The 22,729-nt window shown below is 35.2% G+C and overlaps 1 protein-coding gene and 1 pseudogene across 10 annotated transcripts in view; one reads left to right on the forward strand and one right to left on the reverse strand.

Moving 5' to 3' along the window:
• The window catches only part of PARD3B (par-3 family cell polarity regulator beta), a 901,201-nt gene that overhangs the window by 691,096 nt on the left and 187,376 nt on the right, over positions 1-22,729 (forward strand). The gene's annotated exons all lie outside the window — the stretch shown is intronic.
• Positions 7,809-7,927, reverse strand: LOC120587809 (uncharacterized; annotated as a pseudogene).

A 22,729-nucleotide genomic window follows, 5' to 3' on the forward strand; every position in this document is an offset into this window, starting at 1 on the left:
TATTGTGACCTAGCAGGTCGTGGCATTCTTTTTTGCCACGTAGCATCCAGCCAGTTTGCTGATACAGTCCCCACTTCCTTTTCTCTGCCCTCCAGGTATCACATCAGGGCCATATCTGCTCAAATAACTGTTGTTGTTTTTTTTTAATTTACAGCAAAGGAAAACACTAATATCATTTCGAAAAAGAAATATCTTAAAGATAGTTTGCTTTTATTAAACGTGTCTTCTTTGGGGACTTAATCTTTGTGCCCAGGTGTGTTAGAGACAACTGGCATTTATCTTTATAGTGTGTTGTTACTCATGTCACTTATTATTTTCCTTTTATTATTACACTGTTGAGTTTAAGATAGTCTTCAGATGAATAAATTAATAACCTCGATTGAAGAAAAATGTCACTTGGCTATATGACCACACATGTGAATCACAGAGTACTAACTCAGTAGTGTTTTAAATAGCATTTTTCTAGTCCCTTTGAAAATGAATAAAGGGAAAAGTTAGCACATAGAGTGGTCAGCTCTTGTACTGAGTGGAAGGAAGTGAGAGATAAAATCAGCCAAAGCAAGCAAAGCAAGAAATTATCTACCCATCTTTCTGTTCATTCATTTCTTTCTTTCTTCCTTCCTTCCTTCCTTCCTTCCTTCCTTCCTTCCTTCCTTCCTTCCTTCCTTCCTTCCTTTTCTTTCTTTCTCTCTCTCTCTTTCTTTCTTTCTTTCTTTTTTCTTTCTTTCTCTCACTCTCTCTCTCCCTCCCTCCCTCTCTCTCTCTCTCTCTTTCTTTCTTTCTTTCTTTTTCTTTCTTTTTTCCTGTCTTTCTGTCTGTCTTTATCTATCTATTTATCTATCTATCTATCTATCTATCCACGTCTATCATCCATCCTTCCATTCATCCATCCATTTATTTGGCCTGAACTATGGAATTCCTTTAAATTATTGTTTTTGTTACCTCATTATATTCATTAGGAAATGTTAAAATTAGTTGTACATTCCATAAGCACTCAAATGCTGATGGAAAGGAGAGATAGCCCATAGTTTTTCTTTGGGGGAGCTAGAATTTTAAATTTTTCCTGAATAATCCCCAAAGGCTAATAATCAAATGTTGATTCAACTCTTAAATTGGCTGTGCAATGCTTAAATAGGCAGAGGTGAAGAATTCCCTGCTTATGTATGATGACAACCTAATGTTTTGTTCTATCAGTAGTAATTCCAGCAGCTTATATTTATGAGGTGTCTTTTTCTGAAGAGTTTAAAAGATTCTGTAATTTGCTGCATTTTATGTGTGGGGTCCCAGAGGAATAGAAATGTCACATTGTGACTGAGGGACAGAGCTAATGCCAGCACACAGCTCTCTTAACTTCCAGATTATTGCTTTATCTTATCATGCTGCCTGTCAGCATACAAATGACACTCAAATCTGTCTCCTCTCAATGCTACATTCACAGAATTTTTGTTTAACTGTGACTGAACCTCAGTGGACGGAGGCAGCCAGGATACTTAGCGCTTAGTCACCAACCATCTGGATTCCACATCCTTTTAGGTTTTGTCTGTGTACCTGAGGGGTTGATGCTGTACTAGCAAAGGTGTCAGCAGCAATGACTGGGTCTAGCTTTTAGTTGCTGCCACAGATCTCCGAAGGGTGCAGAAGCTGAACCATCACACTTAGGTCTGGGAAGCTGCAAAGACAAAACCTGTGGTACCACATAGACCACCCTCTTCTTTATTGTGAATATATCCCAATAGCTTTGTCTACCAAGAATTCTGAGCTCTCCTAAAGTTGCTCCTCAGTAAAAGCAGTGGCTTCTAGAAAGATGACCTCTGCCTCTTAAAACCTTTCCTGATACATTTAGTGCTTTGTATCTTCGTGAATTATTACAGCTGTGCCAAACTTATAAAATTTAGAGACATTTAAGAGTGCAGTAAGGATAATTAAATGATTTGTAAATGAATTGCTTAGAACTGGCAGTCCCCAAAGTTGAAGGCACCAGGGTTACATAGCTGAGAGAAGAAAAACTAGGAAGAAATATAATAATCCTCTACTAGTGTTATTTATATGATGAGTTACTCTGTAAAAATCAGAGTGGTCTCCATCCTCCTCTAAAATAGGGGAGTGGAAGGAAATAGGTTTAAACTAAAGCATGGGGGATTTAAGTTAGATAAGAGAAAGAATTTCCTGACAATAAGGTCCTTAAACTCTGGAATAGGTTATCAATAGAGGTTATGAAATCTTCTTATCTAGAGACCTTTTAAAAACAATGTAGCTTCCCATGTGTCTGGGATGGTTTTGAACAGACCGCCCTAAAAGCCTCTCAATGGATTAGATTATCTTTTAAGGTTCTTTCTAGCCTTATGATAAACAAGGGTAGTTGGGAGTATTAGTAATTGGCCAATCAGTAAACATTGCAGTGGCTAAAACCATCTTGACTCTCCAGATAACCAACTTTACAGTTGCCAGTTTAAGTGAGCTTGTCCTACCACTGCCTAAAAGTTTTTTTTTTAAATAAACTCAGTATTTCTCCCAGTTTGTGGTTTTGCTAAATTTTTTATGTGCAGAATGTTTGAATTTATATAGTTAAATCAGTTGATTGTTTTATTCCTTTTATTATTTTAATTCTAAAATGTCCACAATTAAATGATTTTAGTTTTATAAAATGATTTATAAATAAGTAGATGGTCACTGTAGTGCTTATTTACATTAGCAAAAAGTTGGAAACAACCTAAATATTCAACATGAGGGGATTCACCACAACGATTGTGGTTTGTCCGTATGATAAATTACAGTAGTCATTAAAATTTTTAAATTTCAAGAACATTTGATTACGTGGAGAAATGCTTTACATGGAACAAATAGCATGCAAAACTCTATACATGGCAAGATTCCAAAAGTTTTTATTCTAGAAAATAAAAATTTGGGTACAAAATATACCAATATGATGAGATAGTGGTGATAGAATAACAAGGGCTTTTGCATTTTCACTGGGAACTTTTTTTTTTTTTTGAGTCTTTCAAGTTTTCTGTAGCATACGTGAATATCTCTTATTATCAGATTTTTTAAAGCTGTAAAATAATTTCAAACCTAAGCTCATAGATACAGAGAACAGATTGGTAGTTTCTGGAGACAGGGGTGGGGGTGGACATAATAGGTAAAGGGGGTCAAAAGGTGCAAACTTCCAGTTATAAATTAGTCCTGGGGATGTAATGTACAGCATGGTGACTATAAGTTAATGATACTGTAGTGCATATTTGAAAGTTGGTAAGAGAGTATATCTTACAAGTTCTCATCACAAGTAAAAATATTGTAACTGTGTACATGACAGTTGTTGTCTAGACTCGTTGTAGTGATATACAATATATACAACATATATATAGTATATACAATATATCTAACCTATATATTGTTTCACAATATATACAAATATCGAATCATTACTTTGTACATTTGAAGCTAATATATTATGTGTCAGTTATACCTCAATAAGTAAATAAATTCGAATCTCAAACAATCACATGCTTCAGATACAAAACTAACACCATCATTGTGGTCTTACCTTTACTTATCTCTCTAATATTTCTAAAGTATTTATAGAACATTAGACCATTAGGTTTATCATTGTCCTCAGAGAAGCACTGCTTCTACTTTGTAAGGCAAATTATATACCTATTCTCAATTTAGGGAGCCTAGCCGGGAAGGGGGGTGGGGCGGGGAGGTGGACAGGAAATGAGGAAAAAAGACAAAGAAAAAAACAACAACGAAAAAAACTATAATGTTGAAGAGCTCTCGTAACTCATCTTTATTACTTGTCTTTCCCTGAATTCAGGGAGTGAATCAGAAGTTAGTGTGCTTCATAGGCCATATTTCAGTTCTTTCTCCTGGCTCTAAAATGTAAGGTCCTGTGTTGCTAAGTTTGATGGGATTCTTTTGCATATTTCAAGTATACATATAGCTTTATCTACTCAAACAATAGCCATTTCTTCTGTGGCTTTATGAGAATTTGGGTGGTTTAAAGGTACTATTAGAGAGTATGCAGCTATCTACTGATGAGATTGTGTGAAATGCATTAGTATTAATGTGCACAGCCTATGATGAAATTTATCATAGACCATTGTGAGTTTGGATTTTGCTCAGTATCTAGTCCTTATGGTTACATGTACCTGACATCCAGCCTGCACTCACCACCATTATTCTCCTAATTCAAACATTTATTATCTTTCCCTGGGGCTAGTGGCATAGGCTCCTAACTGGTCTACAAACATCCAACATCTTTCTCTTGTGCTCCGTTTCTGACAGCAAGAATGAGCTTTCTCACATTCCAGTGGACAAGTCTCCATCCTTCAGTAGCTTGCCTTCACGCAAAGGACGTTATGTAAATTCTTTAGACAGGCTATGAGCCTTTTCGTTTTCTGATCCTGTCTACTTGTCTCACCACATCTTCAATTTATTCTCCAGTTGTAAATGCTGTTTCTTCAGTCTGGAACTATCTCTTGAAAATAGGGTTGAAGAATAAATTATTTTTATTTTTTAAGACCCACATTAATTCCCCCACTTTACTACTCTACGTAGGCCTCTTCGACCAACTCAATGAAACCTAAATATCCCCACCTCCCCCATTACAGACAATCACCATGTAATTATTTGCTTGCATAACTTTCTTCTTATGGGACACTGAGCTCTTTAAGGGCTTAACTTCTACATCCTTGGATGGAGCCTGCCTGGAACATACTAGCCGAGAAGTAAATTTTTTTGTTCAGGTAATATATTTACTAATAAAATTACCTTGAATAAAATAGAAAATAGATACTTTTAAAATAGGCAATACATGAGCTCTAGTCATTAGCTAGCAGCAAGTCACACCATAGACGTCTCTTGGCTAATGGGAACTCCTAGAGACTTTGTCCCATGAGCCCTGCCTGTTGGACTGCTCTCAAGAACATCTTTTTCTCAATACACCAAGGATGTGCCTTCAGAGTGACATGGGGACCTTTGCAAACAACAGAATGGTCCTCAGGGAGAAAAAGGCGGAAGACACTTAGTCATTTTTCACCTTGCTCACTAGTTGTCTTAATGATGTGGTGAAATTAGAGTTATATGTTTTTTTCTAGAGGAGCAGTTCCCAGACTTTTCATCAGCTAAACAACTTTGTAAAAACAGGAGGTCACCATAAGGCAACCAAATTTTTATTTCATTAATTAAAATCATAAACATAAAATTCCGCAACTGCTATAACCATTGTTTAAGGAAAAGAACATTTAAATATTTACAAAATAGGAATGATGTAAGCACAAAATGTGGGAGAATTCATTAAATTAAGCAATGTAATGAGACGTTCATGAAATGAAGTTGTACTTACTTTTTTCATTGTGTTATTTGGTGAAAACTTATTCTGCACCAACATGGAATAACATGCAATGTACACTGTTCTGGAGGATAGAAGAGATAAGCTTGCAAACAGCAGGGCAGCCAAAGGGCAAAAGGAGTAGCAAGGAGTTTCTTCCTACCGCTCATAACTGACCTTATGGAACCACCATTTGCCAGAAAGGAGACATAATTCATCCTTTCCTTCTCCAGATGCTTCCATTGCTAAAAATTCCTCTAGAGTTAAGTAGGGGGGACCTCTCTCTTGAAAGCTGAATATAAGCCCTTACTTACGGATTTCTGAAAGTACCAATGGATAACAGTAGCACTTTTAACTTTAAGGAAAAGAGTACTTTAAGTGCATTCTATAATCTTGGTTACTTATTGAAATCTGTTGATGGTGAACTGGGTGGCAAGGTCATATTTTCATTGGCATGGCAACCATCAACTTAAAAATAATCATATCCACATATGGTTAGTCATGGGTGGCTTTTACCTTATAGGTGGTCTGCAGTCCGTATTTCTTATACATGTCATTTCAACCACAAGTACCCCTAGAGGAGCAACTGTGGGCACCTTTGTATTGGCGATGTCCCCCAAACCAACTTTTGTGGTGTTGCTTAGCTTTTCTTTTGGCATCTTATCCTGCCAAGATTAAATACTTGACATGCTTAGTCATAGATCTGTATTCTGGTGACTTTTATTTTCCTAATTGAAAAATCATCTCAGTAATGTGGGAATCTATTCCATCACTCTATTAGCTAAGTATTGTTGTTTTGAGAGAAAAATGAATATTCAGTTGTAATATCTCTCACATAAAGTGAAGTTACAAATAGTTTAACTTTCAACTTGGCACAAATTTTAACATGTCTGTATGATAAAATATAAATAGCTGCACACAATGAAACTTGTTCTGTATAGGGCTAACTTTCTCTGGTGGTTGAATTTACTAAATATAATAGATGGACAGACTCTTCCAAGTTTTGAGCTCTGCTCTAGAGAATCCAAAAGCGCCCTGTCATTGTGATGTAATCCATAGTGTTTATGTTTATCAATTGGTCTCTGTGCTGACTTGAAATTAGAAAATCAGCATCAGAGGTTGGAAAGTTTTCTGACTTGTGTATATATGCATATATTCCAGGATTATCCTCTGGAAAATATAACCTATATTCAGAGCATCAGCATTTGGAGCCTTTTTCCTTTTAAAATCTTAGACATTATCTTCTCAAAAGCTTAAACTTCACTGTAACACAGTCATTTAATTTTGAAGGCAATAGCTTTATTAAGATATAATTCACAGGCCATATAATTCACTCATATAAAGTGTACAATTCAGTGGTTTTTAGTGTATTTACTGGATTGTGCAACCATCACCATGGTTAATTTTAGAATGTTTTATCACCCGCAGAAGAAACTCTGTACCTATTAGCAGTCACTCCCCATGCCTTTAGCCTCAGACCCCTCTCTAGCACTAGACAACCAATAATCTGTTTCCTGTCTATATATTTTTTTCTATTCTGGATATTTCATATAAGTGGAATTACCCTCTACATGGTCTTTTGTAACTCTAGTGTATTGTTTTCAAGGTTCATCCATGTTATAACATGTATCAGTACTTCATTTCTATTTATTGCTGAATAATATTCCATTATATAGATAAATGTCATATTTTATTCATTCATTAATTGATGGGCAATTGAGTTGTTATAAATAACTTTGGCCTATTATAAATAATACTGCTATGAATATTCATATACAAATTTTTGTATGAATGTATTTTTATTTGGCAGGGTGGTATATACCCAGAAGTAGAATTGCTAGGTTATATGGTAGCTCTGTGTTTAACTTTTTGAAAAACTGTAAGACTTTTTCAAAGTGACTGCACCTTTTCACACTCCTCCTGCCTGTATATTAAGGTTCCAATTTCCCCACATCCTTGTCAACACTTGGTATTACCTGTCATTTTTTATTGTAGCCATTCTAGTAGGTTTGCACTGGTATCTTCTTATGGTTTTGATTTGCATTTCCCCGATGACTAATATCTTGAATATTTTTTTTCTTGCATTAATTGAAAATTTTTATATATATCTTGAAGAAATGTCTATTCATGTCCAAGTCATTTAATGCTAAGACCTATTTTCTAATATGAATGAATCTAAAAGGTAAGGATTTGGAAAATGAGGAATATGGGGATAAAAGAGGAAAGAATTGGGCTCCTAAAGTTTTCTCCCTTTCTTATTGTATTTCCTATTAAATGACTCATAAACTTTATTTCTTACCCACAATGAATAAAATTTTTAAAAACTTAAAAACATGATTTTCTCTGCTTTAAAATTAAGTTTTTAATATTAAAATTTTAGAAGCATAGATTTTATTTGTTTCTTTTTTTTTTTGGCAAGGCAACCCTTGGTTGACCTCACAGATTTCAAGGACCTTGTCAGCTTACAATCCCTTATTTTTTACACCTACAGCACCTGATCTTCGTAGGTGGTCTTCCATCCAAGTATTAACCAGTCCCGACCCTGCTTAGCTTCCGAGATCAGACAGGATCGGGCTTGTTCAGGGTGGCATGGCCGTAGACTTCTCTTTCTGAGTGAAATTCTTTGTTAGAAAGACCCAGATGTGATAAGCAGAGCAAGATGGTCAGTTCTGGATTCTAGGATATAGTCCAAGATGCTAGATAATTCTCTGACTCTCCAAAGGGAATAAAAAGGAGAAAACAAAATTTCGGGCTCACATCATTTCAGAAGCAAGAAAATATCTAATCAGAACATTCGTTCTCTCCATTGTTCTTATCCTAGCTATACTCAATAGACACCTGTAATTGTGGAAGAGAAGGATGACTCCCAAAGCTGTGTATTATTTTATAGAGAAGATACATCTGTTAGAACTTCTCTCCACAGCAAGGGATTATGATGTGCTTCTTTGCTGTATTTCTACTAGAGCCTCTTCCTTGCCTTATACCAGAAGCAGGAGAGATACTATTAGAATTCAGACAGGTTTAGCACAATCTTCAAACCATTCCAAGTGGAAGGAGGAAAAAAATCAATATGATTTAAACGGTCAAAGCTCCTGCTGAGGATTTATTACTAAAAAGTAAAGATATATCAAAAAGGAATAAAATGGGAAGTCTAATTCTATGTCAATATTTCTCACACTCAGTTATACTTTATACTTTTATGCTACAGGAGGAGTTACTAGCTAATCTATGAGTACACTGATTATTCTGGATTGATAGTGATCTTCTTTAAACCCAGTGACTGTCCAGTAAAGGTTGCTGTCTATCAGTGTAATAACTGGTATGCCCTTCTCTTTGCTCTGTCCATGTGGAATCATGTAATGAGATTATCATATCTGCATGTTAAAATGATATAATGTTTAGTCATTTCAAATTCTAGTGGTAAATGCTATTTTCAGGCGTATTTGGGGGCTCTATTTTCAGGGCCCCAGTTTCTTATTCTATCTTCTATAGATTTTACTCTTAATATTTACAAAACATGTATAAATGAGAGGACAGAATTACCATCATTAGTGATCTTCATGAAAGTCATTTATTATTTTTAAAATGTTTTATTTAACCAAATGTATATAAAATATTATTTTGACAGGTGTAATGGGCTGAGTTGTGTTCACTCAACATTTGTTGAAGCCTTAATTCCCAGAATCTCAGAATATGACTATATTTGGAGATAGGTTCTTTAAAGAAATAATTAAGTTAAAATGAGGCCATGGTGGGGCAGCTCTTAATCCAGTATGACTGATTGCTTATAAGGAGAGGAAATTTGAATACAGGCACCCACAGTGGGAAAACCATGTGATAACACAGGGAGAAGATGGTCATCTATAAGCCAATAAGAGAGGCTTCAGAAGAAACCAACCCTACTGACACCTGGATCTCAGATTTCTAGCTTCCAGAATTGTGAGAAAATAAATTTCTGGTTTTAAAGCTATCTAGTCTTTAGTACTTTGTTATGGCAGCTCTAGCAAACTAATGCTATGTGTAATTAATACAAAAATTATTACTGAGATAGTTTACATTCTTTTTTCTTTTTTTTTTTTTTTTTTTGTACCAAGGCTTTGAAATACAGTGTGTACTTTATACTTATGGTGCATCTCAATTTGGCCTAGCCACATTTCAAGTGCTCAATAACCATAGGCAACTAGTGGCTACTGCACTGCACAGTGTAGATACAAAAACATATACCATGAGTCTTGGTGATGGGGAAAGTAAGATGAGAAGGCCAGGAGTCTGAATAGAGGTTTAGTGACCAAAAAGAAAGAGGACAGTATCTGGGTTTTTATTTTTTCTATTTAAAATTAATATATCATCATAACAGAAAATTTAGGGAAAAAAGAAAACGATGCCCTCTTCCCCATAATCTCATTACTATAACATAACGACTTTAAGTTTAATATTTTCTTTCAGGCTTTTTTCTGTATATTTTGCCTCGTTTTACATAGAATCTTGTTTCCTGCTTTTATTTAATATAGCCAATTTTTCCACATTGCTATAATTCTCACTTCCATTATTTTTAATGGCTATGTAATACTCCATTGAGTGGAGACATCAGAATTTAGTTTGTGTCTCTTAGCATGACAGTGTTTAGTGTGTACAAAGAAAGAAAATAGATTAAACGTGTAACAATAAAAAGAACCAAACCAAGAAAATTAAGAGAATGGTTTCAGGACAGAATTCCTTCTAATTCTTCAAAGGTTTGGCAGATCACCAGGCATGAGCCCAAAACACAATAAAGACTGAGCATAAATGACAAATAGGTTATTTTATAAGCTAATAAAATTTAAATTAATGTGATACATTTAATTATATGCAATATTTTAATGGTCCTTTATGGTAATTAGGTATAAATTGTAAATGTTGACATAGGTAATTGCGTAATATAATTAGGAATACCTTTACATACCAAACAGAATTTTCAATTTTCCTCCTTTTTTACTTTTCTCATATTTATAGTTTCAATATCAAGTAATACCTTGATACTTGTCAAATCAAACTGTGCTGGATTGTATTTTCCCCAAAATGAAACTTCTCATATTTCTTTATTAGAAATTATTATTTAACACTCGCAGTGTGCAAAGAACTGCGATATACAATAAAAGGGACACAGATAATTTAGATATAGTTCCTGATTTCAAGTGACCTTAAAGACAAGTACCTCATTCATTCATTTACTCATTTATTCATTCACTTATTAAAAGAATAATGCAAAATAAGACTAAAGAAATGATTTGGGGAAAGATTGGGAAAAAAAAAGAATGTAAACTATCTCAGATACAAATACCAGGGTAGAGAGTTTGGACTTGATTTCAAGTCAACAGGGAGCCAGCAGAGATCTTTGAGAAAGGCTTAAATACTCATACACTTTTATAAATATTTCTAAAATGAACATGCTAAGGACTGTATGTTGAATGGACTAGAACAGAAGAGGTTTGGGACAAGATATCCAGACAGCAAGAGACTGATGAAAAAGCCTGGAGAAAAGATAAGGGCCTGATGGAATGCGCTGGAAGAGGGAAGGAATTGAGAAAGAAAGAGGAAACTCCTAAATCTGTAATTTAGGAGATCTGCTACAGAGGAATAGGAAGAGGAAGAAGCTTAAAGAAAAAGATAATAAATTCTGCTTTTTACTTGAATTTGAAGAGTGTCTGGACACACAGGTGAAGAGGTTTTGTTTTTAGGTAGTAGATCGAAAGGGAGACAGGGAGAAAGAAGCCCTTCTAGACATTAAGAAGGAAAAGGCAGAAATGTAGACACGCCAAGAAAGTTTGCCCAGTCAGCAGTGAGAGTTTTATGACGAAGGGTGACAACACTCAACTGCAGCCAATTTATAAAGAATAAGGTCTGAAAATGTACCTTAACAAGAACAGTTTAATAAAGTTCATTGAGGTAAAACCCAGCCATTCACAACAAATGCTTACTGAGTGTTTTCCATGTGCTGGGCACTATTCTAAGCACATTGCCATTTATTGTCTCATTTAACTCTTTCCACAATCCTATGATATATTATCTATGATTTTCTCTACCTTATGGATGAGAAAACAGGTTTGGAAGGCTGAGTATAATGGAGGACCACTAGGTAATTAGAGAGGGTTGAGGATCAAAGCAGGCAGAGCACACAGCCCATGTATATCTTCACCACACTGAGTAGTTGAAGCAAGAGAAGGCAAGATTTGGTGGAGTTGAGTGACAGTCTTTGGGAGCAATCAGTCAATTACCACCCCTAGGAAACATGGAAGACACTTGGGTGGTGGTGATTTCTGAGACCTGGCAGAGTCCAAGCAAACTAAGAGTAGAGAGAACTATGACACGTACTGGGAGAGGTTGGGGAGGGGTGGAGGTTTAGCTTTGATGGACTGCTGATTGCTGTAGATAAACTAAGGATGATAGTGGGGACTTTACGGGAAATCATGGCTGATGTATTCAAGAACCACATGCAATCAACAGGAAAGTGGTGTACATGCAGTTTGATGACAGCATAAAAATCCGGAATTACTGCCATGGGGAATGTAAATAGCTGAGAAGGAGTAAATAAAGTCACTACTGAGCAGTTCCAAGGCAGGAGGAAATGAATTAGAGGTTGGATGTAGATGTCCATCACATATGGGTGTGGTGAAGGGCCTGGGGGGAACAAGCGTGAATGTGTGAGAGTCCTGGAGGAAAGTAGATGTCTGCAGTGAGAATATAGGGGAGGTCTGTTTTCTCATTTGCTTTATTTTTTAGTAAGTCTGGAAGAACAAGCTCTTCAAGTAGTAAAGTAGAGACAGGAAAATGCTGGAATAATCTCCAGACCCAGTGATGAAAATCGTAGCTAATATTAAGTGAGCACTTAGAATATATTGGAACTTTACTACACACTTTACAACAAGCCTATGAAATAAGAACTATGTAAGAGTTAACTGGGAGAATACACAGCTCACATTTGTGAGGGCCACAAGCAAAAGCCAAATTTCAGTTAAAAAGTTGTAGGGAAGGTTTTAGTGAAGAGAGGAAATAGCAATTTTAGAATAGAAGAAAAAGTAGAATGAGTACTTCATAGGTCAGTGTTCTTTGTACTTGCTGGAACTAAGTATCACTTGGGGTTCCTGGTAAAATACAGATTCTGATTTTGAAAATTCAGATTCAAAGTTTGGATGGACCTTGGAATCATTTTTTAATAAGCTCTTCGTGATTATAGAAGTTTGGGAAACGCTACCATGGGATGTGATCACCAGGGTTAAGAGCCCAGAACAGACAGTTTAAATAGAGATTAGAGTCTATTGGAGGCCTGGAAGCTGAGTACCTGGAGAGAGCTTCCGCCCTTTGGGAAGAGAGGTAGAAAGGCAAAAGGAGAAAGATTTCAAACCTGTTCCATTTTTGTCTTACCTAAGAAGACTCAAAGCTGACCTGTTTACATTCAGAATAGAAAAGCCAAATGAGAGTTCCATGCTGGGGTGTTTTTATGTTACCGGAGCTCACCCATGTGCTTGAGAGGATTTGAAGGGCTGGAAGTTACCAAAGAAGAGACAAGATTTTAAAAAACAATAAGAGAACAATCTCCAGGTATTTCTAAGGCAGCTGCTGATAGGCTCTAGTTAAGAATTATCAGTAGATCCCTTCAAAGTGTTGAAGCAGGAAGCCATGGAAAAACATCCTAGAAAAAATATGGAGGGGAGTTTGAGAGGCTAAGTACTGATTCTCATAGACTTTGATTGAAAAATTGTAGTCAATTTGAAGTGTATGAGCAATGGTCGTTCTCAAAGGCTCCATAATTCAGCTAGTTCAGTACAAGTTCATTGAAGTGCTTCTAGTTTTGCTTCAAATCCCTGCCACCACCAAAAGTGTTGGAGGCAATCAAATACACAGTTATAATTTACAACCCCTATATTGACAGGCAGACAGATCCCTCCTCCTAGAGCTACATGATACCTGAGCATTTGAAAAACATTATTGAATGAAATCTTTGTGTGCATGCTGAATCTGTAGGGGTGATTTTAGAATGTACCCAAACTCTAGGATTATGGTAAAATCTAATGTTATTTGGGTTTTTTTTATTTTTTAAACAAACGCAGAGTCTGATTTTAACAGGTATACTAGAAAAAAAAGATATCAGCTATTAACTTATCTATTTAACTTATGCTATTTAAAAATATAATTTCACAAATGCCTTTTGCATTATTCTATACCTTGAGTACTTCCTGTGTCAAATCTTAATAATTGGCAAAGAAAAAAAAAAGTAGCCTCTTAGATTATTTAGTTTAGCAGGTATTGAGACTGCAGGATCCTATTTGAATCTTCATACTTAAAAAAAATGTGTGGACATTTATATGTCTGTGGCATATTGTACACATAAAATTCAAAATTAAAACTTTTTTGAAATGGCAGCTGCTGTTAACATTTGCCTTTCCTTTGTCCTTAACAGTCAAAATCAAGTTATCCATCACAGATCTACTAATTACAGATGGCCTAAGAAGGGTAGTGTTCAGAGTAGATAATGCCCAATATTTATGAGTTGCCTATATTTAATAATTTATCTCCTTCCATTTTACCCCCTGCTCCTCATCTTCACCACATCTTCATAGTTTTAGGTTAATCTTTCCATCCAGTGTTAATGCCAGTGTCCCCACCTGCATCACTCATGCTTGAGCTTCACCTCTTTTTTTTTTTAATCTAGTGAACTCCTAGCAAAAAAAAGCCGAAGGGGAGTAGTATGTATTGGGAAGGCAGTTAAATAAATGAGCCTGTTTCTAGAAGTCTCAGAAACACCTAGAGAATGTATCCATCCTGTTTGGGGGCTCTGTGCTCTTAATGGGAGGAAAGGCTTATCAATCAGTATGATGTCCAACAAAAATAATATAGATTAACAAAGCAGAATAAAAGTAACGACATGTTTCCTTCTTCAGCCTTTCCTAATCGTCCTTTTACTTTTCCTTGTTTTTGTTTTACAACTTTTTATTTTGAAATAATTTTAGACTTACAAAAAAGTTTTAAAAAATAGTACAATTTCTATATACCTTTTACCCAACTCTCCCTAATGTTGAGATAGTACAGAACTATAACACAAAGAACAAAATCAAGAAATTAGCATTGGTGCAAAACTATTAACTAAATTACAAACTTTATTTGTATTTCACCAGTTTTTCCGTTAACATTTTTTTTTCTGTTTTAAGATCCAACCCAGGATTCCACATTATTATGTCTCCTTGGTCTCCGATGCTCTGTGACAGTTTCTTAGTCTTTTCTGATCTTCCATGACCTTGACACTTTAAAGAACTGTGGTCAATTATTTTGTAAGACATTCCTCAATTTAGTTTATCTGATAATTTATCAAGATTAGATTGAGGTTATATATTTTTGGCCAGAATCATACACTAATGACACTCCCTTCTCAGAGTGTACGTGATGTTGACATGTCTTAGAATAGATGATGTTAATCTTGATCATATCATCAACATGTTGTCTACTGGGTTTCTTCACTGTAGAGTTGCTATTTTTTTCCTTTGTAATTAACACATACCTTGGAGGAGATATTTTTGAGACTATGCAAATATCCTGTTTTTCCTTATACTTTCACCCACTAATTTTAGCATCCATCGGTGTTTCTTGTCAGGAGCAGTTATTAGTGTGGTATTCCAATAATTATTTTTATTTTATTCATTTCTTCTACATTCATTAATTGGAATTCTTCTCTAACAAAGATCTATTCTTTTTATTCAATTATTTATATCATTATAGACTCATGGATATTTATTTTGTTCCATGAGTTATAATCCAGTTCTATCATTATTTTGTTGCTCAGATTATTCTATCTTTGGCTATTGGGAGCTCTTTCAAGATAGCTCCTGTTCCCTTTTGATTCTACCTAGGCTTTTTTGAGAACTTTCTTACTTTTTGGCACCATGAGATGCTCCAGAATCATCTCATATTTTTCTTGCCATAGCCCAGGAATCAACCACTTTTCCTAGGAGGTCCGATTCTTTTTGTTATTGTATCCTATTCAGAAACCAAGATCTGGGCTCTAGGAGTGCTCATTGCTGGAGTCATTGCTTCCAGACCCTCTCAGCAAACAGAACTTGGAAATATATATATTTATACTAACCTATGTATACACACATCTATATTTCTGACTTTGTGTATACATTAAAAAACTATGAGTTTCTGCTAATACTTCCAATCTCAGTCCAACACTTCAGTGTTCATTGTAGCCTTCCCCTTTCCTTGTTTGTAATTTCCTTTTCATACTGTGAAAATTCTGGCTGTCGTTGTCTGCAATATATTTACTTCCTTGTTCAACCCTAGTATACACCTAAAGTTGTTTTAGAATGGCTAACTCATGCCCTTGTACGAACCAGAGAATAGTATTTGTGTATAATTTTTGTCTTTACTCTTACCATATTTAGTCAAAATACTGTTTTTAACGTTACTTAGGTTAGTTCTTTTCTTTCCAAGCCCTTCAACATGGTTATTGTAGTTGTTTGTAATACAATTAGGTTCATTTATTATAGTCATATTTCTATTTGGGGTTCCTCCCACATCTTGGTTGGTTGTTTTTAATGTACACACAGTAAAATTTACTCTTTGTTGTATACAGTTTTTAATGTACACACAGTAAAATTTACTCTTTGACAAATACAGTCATGTCTCCACAGTCATGATGTAGAACAGTCCCATAACCACAAACTCTCCCCTCTACTCCTGAAAATCACTGCTCTGTTCTCCATCTCTATTGTTTTGCCTTTTTTAGTGTGTCATAAATAGAATCAGACAGTATGTAACCTTTGGATTTAGCTTCTTACATTTAGCAAAATGCATTTGAGATTTACATCTGCGTTGTTCTGTGAATAGTATTCCATTGCGTGGATGCTGGACTCCCTTCTTATTACATAATTTGTGATCCTTGTCCATGCATCTAATGTTTACATTCATAAAATTGCCCTCTGCATTGATGCTTCTTGAAACTGTGACTTTGAAAGTATGTTTTTCATCTTAGCATAGAGTTTGCATCACTTCATCTTATTTACTGTGGTTATTTCCTAAAACCATCAATCATTTTAACATTCCAAAAAGGGTTAGAGCCAATCCTTAATTATTTTTAGTAAGACTGACAAGGAGAGTATGGATAATTGAAATCTTCACATAAAATACAAGCCTCATAATAGCTACTTCTTCCTCTAACTACTTAAAGGTAGCAGAATTGTCTCATTTTAAGTTTTATATCTTTTCCCTTCCTCTACTCATCCTCTGGTAGAAGCACTAATGAGTCCTCAGGTGATCATAAAAAAGGAAAGACAGAGGAAAAGAGGAAGCATAGGCTGTGGGTAATCTACATAGTAGATAAAAAGCCGCTGTGTCACTGAGTATTGATTGCACTCTAGTAAAATAGATCTAAGTAGGGATTATGTATCTTTGACTTATTTTAGATTTGCATTTAATGCTTGGCACTTCTTGATTCAGTGATAAACTTATGTTCCGTCCTAAAAGTCTACCTATAAGAATATATTCCTACTCAGAAAATATCAACCCCTTAGCTCTATTGTCTTTTGCAGCTAGCTATGTGCTCTCCACTACAATTAATTTGTGGCACTGGGAGAATCTTAATTGCACTAAAGCAGATACTCATAAGTTATATCCATGAATAGGCACACGTAGTCTTTTGGGAATCTGTGAATTTCTAGAAATTGTATATGCAAGTGTATGCACATTTCCTTGGAGGAAGGACCCTAGTTTGAATCAAATTTTCAAAACTGCAAAATAAAATTAAGACAACAAAATTAAGAAAGATTATCTACCCAACTCCTCTAAAATTGACATGGTAACCCTAAAAGCCCTCAAATCCCATCTCTTTAAGTCTGAGAGATCTTCATTCAAGCTCAAGAAGTATTCACTACACTATAAATTTCTTAAGAGAAAGTTTTGGACCTTTGTCTTTCTGTATCTCCAGCACCTAGGACAGAGCCTGACATATAATAGGAGTTTGATAAATAGTTTCTGAATGAATTCAATATTTTTAAGCTACTGATAGGACTTTTAGGTCTATTGACGTAAGAAATATGAATATGTAGCCTATGTTGTTTGTGAGACATATAATTTCATTAGTTTGCAGGAATCCATAAGGCTTTGTCATATATCAGTTAATCAGCTAGTAAATCACTAGTGCTGGTAAGCATATGCAGTACTTTTTTCTAGTACTTTTATATTTGTATCATGAGCCCTCCTTTCCTAAATCCCTGTGACGTGCTTTGATGAGAAATGGGAATATATTTCTCCCTTCTCTATTTTGCTATCTAAGAAAGGGTGGGTTTGACTGATTTTGAAAATATCATTCTGGTGTGAAATCTTGAAAAAAGTTATTTTTTAACTTTGGATACAAGCTCTAATCTATAAAAGTGTGTTATTATGCAGGATTTACTGTTCTAGCTCTATTGACTTATAAATTCCTATAGAGAGTTTTCTGAAGAAAACATCGATAAACCACATGTTTTAGTATTCAAAATATACTTGGGCTGAGTTTGGAGACCTCGGTGATCCTCTCCATCTACAAATTGGTCACCAGCAGTTGCAGTCCACAGTAATCTCTCTTTACAGTTCCGACAATGGTACCATTGAAAAGTAGCACATCCTTGCATGTCAGTTCTGACTCCCCTGCTTTAGTATTCACTAAGATCTGAGCAATAGGCATCAATCAGTGAACATCACGATGAATTATACTTGTTTAAGGTTGCTATAGTCATTAAAATGCATACATACATACATAGACATAAATACATAAGTACTTAGACCAGTGTTTGCAAACTGAGATACTATAGCCTCAATCTGGTTCACGGATACCTTATGTTTGGGCCGTAGACTTTTTTTTTAATGAGCCAGTATTTAAAACTCAAGATATTTCACAAAGATGGACCAAATTTGCTAACCTTTTTTTAAGCTGGTAGAAATCACCGGCTCATGTTTAAAACTTTTCCTATAAATCTCAAATGCTTGCTTCAATTTAAGTCTCCCTGTAGGCTTTCCTTTTTTCTAAACATTCCTTTTAAAACACTAGGTTTACAGTTGCGTGACATTACAAAATCTGGAGCCACATTCTGTCTTTCACCTGTAAAAATGTTACTATTAACCCACATATGTTCAACAAAGCTGGCACTGAGCTGTTTTTCTGGCAGAATTGATAAATTTGTGCTGCTCCAGCCACACATTCTTGGTGAGTGCCCTTTTGACCACTGGCACATATTTGTAAGACCATCCGAGTTGGTGGTAGAGCCTGTGGTTATGGAATAGGTCCAAATTAACTGGCCCACACAGGGGAGCCAACCCATGACCTTGACCCTATTACCACAGTGTTCTCACCAATTGAGCTAAATAATAAGTAATTGTTTCTTAGCAATCTGATCAAATCAGTTGGCATGTATTAAGAGTCTGTCTGTGGACAAGGGTGAAGATGTCAGTGAACAAGGGAGCTTAAGATAATGAGAAAGTTATCAAGTCTTCACATTGCTTGGCATGTTGTATTTGGCCAAGTAGTTACTAAATTGGACTTCGTCATTATAGCTAATTGCATTTCTGGGCAATTGGAATTTACAAAAAAAAAAAAAAATCTACTAAATTTTGTTGAATAAGGTTCTTTTTTAAGGATTCAGAATTTTTGGTGAATAATTCATAACATGTACAAATAATTGGGGAACCATCATGAGATGGAAAGAACTTTGTACTGAATTGAAGGGTTCAGGTCCCTGTTTGGTCCCAACTACCAGTGTAGCTTTAGGCAATTTACTTGACTTTCTGAGCTTTGAGAAGGATTGTATAAATATGATGGCAAAGATCTCTTCATCCTTAAGATACTTTCTATAACTTTCTAATTTTTGAACCAATAAGAATACTTTACGTACAAATCTCTTTTTAAGTAAAAATGCTAGTAGAATATTTTCCACAAATAGTATTTCAAAAATATTTATCGAACAAACTTATTTTTTAAATATATTGGTACTTGCAAAAAATAATATGTAATATGTATATTTCATACAGAAATCCAATGTAAGTACAATCAATAAGTAAATACATAAACCCTGGTTTTATGTATTACATTTAAAGCACTATGAATCACCTTGAAAATATTGCCTTATCAAATAATTATTCTCTTAGGTGTAACATATTAATGACTTGCTTTAGGATTATTGTCCATGAACCTCTTGATTTGGGGTCCATTAGTGTGACCCTTTCAGAACTACCTCTTCCCCCTCTAACTTGCAAAACTTAGATTAAACATGTTAAGCTCAGGCTTTCCTTACAAAATGGAACATTTTTCTAGTTCCTCTTTCTTTTCTTTGTTACTAAGGCACTCAAATATTACTTTTATAGAACTGAGATAATGGCTGGATTTATTGTTCTTTTATCCAATTTGATTTTTGCATCACTGGATAGACTGGATTAGTGAGCCCTCAGAGCTCAGTAGGATGGCTCCGAGAGAGTCATTTTACACCTAGAGAGTGGTGTAAAATGAATGACAACAGCTTAGTCACACTTGAAATAATATATTGGCTTGGATTTCCAAATAACCTTCCAAAATGAAAAACACAAATAACTGTGGGTTTTTACAGAATCAAATATGACTGTAATGTTTGTAAAAAGGATGAGTTTTTGGAAGTCACTTCAATATTAGATAGTGAAGTTTAGAAATACTAAACCTGAGGAGACCAGGACCATTAAATACAAAGCCAAATACAGGTTGCAGATGTGCTGGGTGATGATTGCCAGCCCAGCCATCATCCGAGTGATGCTGCTGGTGTACCCTGCACCAGCCATCCAAAGCTGAAACACAAGCTGCCAGTACGTTGTGGCAGATTATGAGACACCTCTGTCATCTGAATAAACACACAGCTGTTCAAAAGTCAAGTTTCTAATATCATTCCTTTTATGTGATGTGATCCAAAAATAATCTAATATTTTGAAATAGCACCAGAGATAAGGAAATACCCCCAGGCTAATTCATTTGGCTAAATCACTTACTTTTTTTTTTTTTTGAAGATATGCTCACCAAAAACCCCATCTGAAATACTCTACTCAGAGGTTTAGACTTCTGATTTATTTAGGATTATACATTTACTTATATATACACAAAATTCCTAGCATTGACTTCTTTTATTATTCCATTCCATGTGACAGTGGCAGCCATTTTGAACTATAGAATAGTAGGAATCTGTAGGAATTATTCATCTGTGGTACTGATGAAAAGAAAAATTAACCATTGGTATGGGAAAGAGAGGAACAAGAAAAATATACTTACATAGCAGAATAGTAGTTTCACAGTCTAGTGGACAAGCAAATAAGAGCCTGATGCTTTGGACAGACTATAAATCAATTTCTGATTTCTTTGGTCAAACTGTAAATCATCACTGTGCTAAGCTACTATACATTTCCAGGTGAAAGAATACTTTTATATTATGTATTACTAGTATAGCTCTTTCTGAATTACAAGTGATTAGAAAACCTAGTCAGAAATCAAATTGTTGTTCTTGTTTAATTCTGGATATAATTTTTTTAGTGATATTATATTGCTGGAGAATAAGATTATATCTGTTTTTATAAAATAATATTAAAATCCCATGGGAAACCTGTTCCTTTAAAAAAGATTACTGTCTTTTGTCCACGCCCCTCTGGACAAAGGAAAATACCGTTGATTGTTCGATGGCCCTTGAGTGACTGTCACTGAGGCGGAAGTCCTTTCATATAAGGTGTTCTGGGACCTGGAGGATATCTACAATGTTTACTATGTGATACAGTGAATAAACAGCAATTTTATTTAAAATAATAAATTATGCCCCATTTTGTATTTGGCAACCCTGTCTTATTCATGGGTCTCAAATTTTTAAACTCAAGAGAAGCTAAAGAAAGGGAGTTCCTAGGTTTTTAAAAACTGGGTAGAGACTCTTTGCAGGCAGCACATTTGAAAAATTTCATGAGACTTGTGACCTTTTGGCCCTAGAAGAGTCAAAGTGTTATGTACACTTTTATTACAGTATATTGTTCTAATTATTCTGTTTTATTATTAGTTGTTAATTTCTTACTGTGCCTAATTTATAAATTAAACTTTATCATAGGCACCCACTGGGGGTCTTGGAATGTATCCTCCATGGGTACTGGAAGACCACTGTACTGGCAGTAATGACATAGCAATGGAGTTTTGAAAATTATTTTGAAGGTAACACAGGCCTTGATAATGTATTGAGATGTTCAGGATAGATATATTTCTTTCCTCTCAGGCCATTTGTAGTTGAGAATCAATTTAGTTTTATGACCTACTCTAAAGGGACTTATAGAATAAAAAGGGATATTAGTTAACTTTAAATCTAACATAAAAATAATGAAATCTGATCCTTTTCCTTATAAACTAAATTAGAGTTCAGGTTTTTTCAAATTACCTCTTTTTCTTAAAACAACTCTTCTATGAAGGAGTACGGATGGAGGTATTATTATTTGGAATTCTGTTAAGGATGGGATAAACTAATGACAAAGATGAGTAGTGTCAAAACTCTAGAGAACCCAGCAATTACCTCACGCCTATCTTTAGTTGAAACCTAAAATTAAAGAGGCCATAATTTCTGAAACTTCGAAATTAAAGGTCTATGTACAAGAGAGACATCATATTTTTTGTAGATGACATCTTGCAGATAGATCATCTTTAATGATGGCTTTGAGTTTAAATCTCCTAAAATTTGGCCTGGTGTTTTTAAACAGGGCGTTTGTACAACATGAAAGAACTGGCCATCATGAGATAGAAACCTAAGGTGACGCAGTGCCCCCACGACACTTGGGTAGCCAGATTTTCATTACCCTTACAGTTGAGTAACTGTCTCCTATTTTGATCATGCTGTGGCTGTAGACATCCAGGGCTGCAACTAGCTTGTAGCTCTCATATCCAAATTAATTTAGTATAGTGATTTGTGAGTTTGTAGAGAAAGTATCTTCCAGCTTGGGAGCTTTTTTTTGGATTGGGAGGGATAACATGCTGAGTTATGGAGGACCATTGGGTCCTTCTTCTAGGGCGGAGGCTATGAAGAAAGGAGACACATGATATATTCCCTGAAATTCAGACCTCATTTTTAATTCAGCTTAAAAATAGTCATTGAACTATTACTATGTGTCAGGCATTAAAAATGAGAGTAGAGACCATATTTGACTAATTTGCTTACATCCTTTCCATCTGCTAGAGGATCTGGCACAAAGTAAGTGCTCAGCAAGTATTTGTTGAATGAGTGTGTGAATGCATGTATGTGTAAACAACAGAAACATATAAAAACATGGTCTTAGCCCTTGAGGAGCTCATCCTTAAGCAACGGTTAAAAGATTGCCCTCCCTCAAATACAGCTACTGATATCAACACATGTCTCTTCCTTT

This window comes from Pteropus medius, unplaced genomic scaffold, assembly GCF_902729225.1.
Source record: "Pteropus medius unplaced genomic scaffold, Ma_sr-lr_union100, whole genome shotgun sequence".
NCBI lineage: Eukaryota > Metazoa > Chordata > Mammalia > Chiroptera > Pteropodidae > Pteropus > Pteropus medius.